Raw genomic sequence first — 6,230 nt, forward strand, 5'->3', positions numbered from 1 at the left:
TGCTCAGACAGCTACAGGGTAACACGCTGTGGGGGAGTGGATTTGTGCATAATGGAGAGCTGACTGGATCGTACTGATGTAATCTTCAGTCTGGCATCCCAAATCGTTCCCTGACTAAGAGGGTAATGCACAGCGGTTTGCCTTTTTTTTCCCCCCTGGTCTCGCTTTTCCTCTTTCTCCCCCCTCTAGTAGAGAAACAGTTAATATAATGAGTTGCACTGCTGAACTTGCTATTGACTGTTCTAAATAACAATGCTCACCTCAGACATTATAATTTGGTAGATAATCTTCCATCGAAAATAGATGAAGACGGCAAGACTTCAAATGCCATCAGTTTCTCCCCAGATATGGATATTCTATATATATGTACCTATAACATCTATATACGTTTTCCGAGGAAAAAAATAATATAATGGCAGTCTCTGATTCTGTGATATTCTATTGATTTGTCATGTATAGTGCAGACAAGGTTTTTACCCATGTTGAAAAATGCTTTTTTTCATCATGTTTTTTTGCACGTACCTTTTATGGACTAGAATTCACAGGCATATGATAGCTCATTGCAGTCAAGAGGCTAACCTTGACTACTGTAGGTGTGGAAAAACATTGAAAACTGTCTTCACTAGAAAGAGCCTTCTGACCAAACTCCTGTTGCTGCCTTTAGTAAAGAACCATCTAGAAAGTACTTAATACATTAAGAAAAAAACAAAAACCTTCTACATGATTCAGCTCTGAGTCCCTTTACCCCCAACATCAACCACCACCAGCAAAGTAAAGGATCTGATAGGCAGTCAGAGAGCTATGTGACTTGCCTTTGCTCCTATCTGCAAGATGAAAAATAAACAGAGCTAATTAGAAAAGAAACTGTATCGTAAAACATATGTTGTACCCATATGAACAATTGGTTTTTCCACTGGTTGAAATATTGGGCAGGTTTGTCATTGTAACAATGGGAATGCAAGTTCCACAATGATAGAAGGAGGAACATTGCCTACTTTATCTAGCACACCAACCTCCACCAGAGAAAATGATCATATCTGCATGAGACACTTGACATAACAGAAGCAGCTTTGTAGAACTGTATCACAGGATTAATGTCTCTTCCTCTATAAAGTTTTCTTCTCATCATTTCTTTATTTTATAATTACTTGGCTCCTTCCAATATTTATATAGCTGATGGATATATTTCCCTGTGATAATGGTCTCTTCCACTGATGTCATTTTTAAGTACTGTAATAGTTTTCCGTAAAAACAAAAAATGCAGAATAAAGTATACAAACTCAAAAAAAAAAAAAAAAAAACCCACAAAAAACCTGCTGGTATATCAAAAGTACTTACAAGACATTATACTGAGACAGAGATTTAATTGTCCTAAAGAAGTCATGAGAAATGTATTTAAAGCCAAGATTTCTACCAAAATAAATAAATAAATACTACAATGAAGAGAAAGACGGGGCCCTAAAGATGGCGTAAATAATGTATGTTCAAAAGTGAGCAGTGATTTTGAATACTCCCATTATTAGGTACCTAACCACAATCAACCACAACCATTTTAAAGGGGCTTGTTTTTCAGAGAGTAAAAGTTCAGCCTTCCCTGAAAAGTCAGATCCCTTTCAGGCATTTTGAATTAAGGAACCCAAATTCTTACGCATTTGAAATGCAAGCTAACTGATTATAGGGTTCACTATAAATACATATACGTCATCAGTAATCAGTTTAAATAACAAATTAGAGATGCATCATCAGCAGTCAAGTTAAATGCAAATTAGACTGGAAAAAAATCTAGGCAGCATCACCTGTTTTGGAAGGAAAGGGGAGAAACATAAATAGAGCAATCTTTTTCCAATCTAGAGTGCCTGGCTGACAAAATTTAATTTTAGTAATTTTCAATTCCAGTTGGAAGCAAAGATCTTATAATCAACTGAAATAACTTAAACCTATGTTAGTGTGATAGAAGGGGACTTCCTAGTGAATGTAGAAAATAATGTATATGCTAAATATAACATTAAAATATCAGGGTGAAGTTATATTTATGAGAAAATGAACTAGTGAAAAGAATCCTACTGGATTATGTTCAGTATATCACTTTTTGTTGCAATATATAAGTCTTATGACACATTTTAAATGTTTCTAAGTAGAAATTATTACCTGTATGTAATTGTGCACAGAAAGAACAGCTTATCAAGGTAAAACTTATACTAACATAGAAAGACCTCACCCAAAGTCACCTATACCAGGTGAGCCCTATGATGATTCTCTGTAGGGAAGTAAGCTGAGTAGCTATGCTGAGAGTTTCTCTGCTCTTTCATTTTATATAAAGGGTCTTTGTCTTGACTTACACAATTTAGTGTAGAAGAATAATGGGTCATGCTTTGTGGGGGAGTTTTTGGATCCATGATTGTTTTATTTCCCTGTTTTGGTGTTTTTAATACATAGTCCGTGTACTACTTCCATAGCCTGAGTATCTGCACACAGAGAGGGAGATTCTCCAAAGTGCCAAAGTTGTTTCACAGGAGAAGTCCCATTGAATTGTCTGTCCATCTGAATTTTGTAACTGCAGCTCATTTCTTATTCTTTTAAAAAAAATCATGTTACTTATACTTACTCATGAATAAGCTCTGCTCCATACATATCTATCAATATGCACAAGTCAGTTCATGACAGTGATTTTTTTCTAAATTAGGTAATCATCCCATTAATCCTATTTACTCTATATTTCTATCTAGACCTGTTATTGGAGAAAATAGTTCATGTCTATAGAAGGGAAGGTCATCAATGTGTCTTATTGGGGTTCTTTACATGAAGAATAGCCCAGAACAGTTATGGTGGAATACATTTTTGACATTAGCTCCTGCTCAGACTTATTCCACACTGATAGTGTACATATAATGTGAAATATGAAGTTTCATACATGAAGTAAGTGCAGAACAGCTTTTGCATCATATCTTGGTGCGCCCACTTTCACTGATTGATCTATCTCAGATTTCTTATAAGGAAGCTTCTCAAGACATTGTATCTGTGGCATATTGAAGGGTTTGTTTGTTTGTTTGTTGATGTTTTAGATATTATTTGTGTTAGTTGTACATAACAGTTGTTACTAAATTTTTTAAGGACAGGTTAGATAAACACTTGTCCAGGATGGTTTACATAGGGATGATTCCACCTAGATGACCTCGTGAGGTCCCTTGATGCCCTGTTTTTCCATGATCCAATTACTTTAGGCCTTGATATTGCCTGGGAAATGCACTGATTGATGATCTTGTTTTAGAGATACAGAAATATAAAGTGACTCTGTTAGGTCTGTCATATTTCTTTTCTACCTAGCCATGATGTATTTTTGGCATGTCAGCAGACCCTAGGAAGAACTGACATTTTAGAATGACTTTTTTGTTTCTACGAATCATGCTTTTCTTTTAAATGTGTTCTATAGGGGGATTGACCATTTGTCCAAAAGGATCTCTCAATATTCCGTTACGCCTTTTTTAACCTTTTACCACTTACGGTCTGCTACCACTGGAATTTGTGATATTATTTTGGGTTGTTGCCTCTAGTAAGATTATGGCATCTAACTATGTGTCTCTGGTTACTTGGACTCAGGGATGTAGTTGATCAATATATTCAGTGTCTGGTTGAGAAATGGATGATTTTTAGCTACAGGCTGCAACCTTTTCTGTAGATGCAAGCCCTCAGACCATTGCCAATTCCTGTCTTCTGTCATCTCTTTGTAAAGCAAGGTTTTCTATTTTTTAAAAATAAGATATAAATAAAAATTCTACATGGACCATAATAATATTTTCAATTTAAATTTTATGTTTAACCATTAAGATATTTCTGCACATAGTGCATTATATGGTAGCCAAATGCTCTGCGTGTACTCATGAACATAGTCATAGCTGCATGCAGTACCCCTCATAATTCTTTCTACTAATATCCTCTTGAATACAAAGTATCCTCTGGGATAAACACATATAATTCACATTTTCAATGATTTAAGTGACTTGGGGTTACAAAGGAATCTTTGAAGGTAGAATAGGCCCACAGGGCTCTGCTCATTACGATGTTATGTAGGCTTTCTCTACTGCACAAAAGGACCTTTCTCATGAATCATTTGTTTAGCCTGTTCTGTGAAATGTCTCTCAGAATAAATGGAGCCATGTGTCAATGAAGAGTTTGTAAATACCTTTTTTTGTCCCATTGTCATCTTTCTGCCTGAAATTCAAATCTTTATTCCTTTGAATGCAAAATGCACATCACATGGCTGAAGCCATTTTATATTTGTGCACTTATGTTAACCTGACATTACTATTCTTAAGTTACTATTCCACTGAGTTGGAATAGTAATGACGCATCACTTGACATGCCTTTGATTGTATGCTTTTCTTTTCTTCATATGCTGCTGAAATAGCAGATGAAGTAAGATAGAGGATGTCCTTAGTGTTGCTTATGGGGAAACAAATATAGGGGAGTTATTCCTCTAGAAGCCATCATGAAGACAGTAATATCAGATTTTTTTGTACAGTAATGGCAGCAGGGTGAATAACAACTAGTTCAGTGTCAGTGGAATCATCTACACATGCTATTAATGTGACTGAATATACTCCAGTTCAATCTGAGCTAAAGTAAACTAATCCTGACATCACAATGTATACATGCATTTAAAAGCAGTAATTTACTCTGCTGCTTGATACCACTTTTATCTGACAGGACTATCCAGCTGTACAGTAAATTAGTCTACTTTGCCCTAATTACTGCTCATGTGTAGATAGTGATGCTTTGCTGCACAGAAAATTAGTCTGCTGTGCAGTAAAGCATCTTGTGTAGATGTGCCCAATATCAGAGAGAGCCAAAAATTTAACTAGAAGTGGCATTTACATTTTGGGATAGGCCTGAGAAAACAATTTGGAGAACTAATCCTAACTTATTACCAGACATTCTTAGTACATTACTAGGCATTGGGTCTACTTAACTATTATGAGAGCTCTTTCTTTGAGTATATTTAAGCTTATCTGACATATTTTATATAATGGTGTGTGTGTGTGTGTGTGTGTGTGTGTGTCTAATTGTGTATTAGAATCTTTAGTTTCTTAGTCTACTGATTCTTGCTGCAGAGTGGAACCCTGTTGATTGTTCTTTTCTACCCTAGAGATCACTTTACGATTTGAAAGCTAACTTGGTAACAAAAAAGGAATTGAAACTTCAGGAAAGAAAAAAATGAATGGGGACTGCTGGCTTTCTCCGTTAGGCCTCATGCAAGCTCTAATATATTTTTAGCAATTAATTTAAAAAGGAAGCCTGATGAACAAACTTGATTTTTTAAAAAGTGCTACACAAGGTCTTCAGGCCTGCAAGTTCAGCAGAGCTATTATATGTCTAACAAAGCACTAATTATTTCCACAAGTCTCGGAAAGACCAATGCATGTATTTGTCTTTGAAACCAACAAGGTTTAATGGGACTACACGCATGCTCAGAGATAAGCATAAGCCTTTATCTAATCAGGGGTTTCGCTTGTAACTTCTTTGGGCAGGACCTGTCTTTTCATTATATATGTTTCCTTTATCTAGCGCAGTAGGGCTTTGATGGAAGCCACCTGAGCTACTTCAGTATGGATGTTAAATCATTATCAAAATCATTGTCAGAGAAAAAAAATGTATTGGTTTGTAAGAAACATGATGGGGGCTCATACAAATTTGAATTTATTTAAAAAATGAAGACTTCTGTTGTTTATTATAGGCAGGATTGGTCATGCCACCTATTATTAAAGTTGCCTGAGGATTTCTATGCTTTCAGTTGATTATAATGCTGCAAAACTATAACCATTTGCTCTTATATTTTCCATGTTGGGTGCCTCCCTTAGTCTGGTGATTTTTTTCCCTGCTTTATCTCAGTGTTTCAGTCATATCTGAGAATAAGGTTAAGCTTTTATTTGAAAAGCTTTCATACCACTATGCTTTGAATGAGGGACTTGAAATTTGGCAAGGTGTGTGTGTGTTACAAATGGACCTTTTAGCATCCTGGTGGAAATCCATATATATTTTACAAGGCTGCATAGTTTTGAAAAACTGCAGGTTGCATATGCTTAGTAGAAATTTCTTTGATTTTAACAGTTATAATCTGCAAAAAGTCCATCCTCAGTTATCACAATCAGGGTTCTCACAGCTCTGAGTACTGAATTGGTGGCACACATGCTATCCCTATAGAGGAAACGAGAATGTCATGGGACTCCATGGAC

This window comes from Gavialis gangeticus, unplaced genomic scaffold (assembly GCF_001723915.1).
Source record: "Gavialis gangeticus isolate Ggan-Ray unplaced genomic scaffold, GavGan_comp1, whole genome shotgun sequence".
NCBI classification, from domain to species: Eukaryota; Metazoa; Chordata; order Crocodylia; family Gavialidae; genus Gavialis; species Gavialis gangeticus.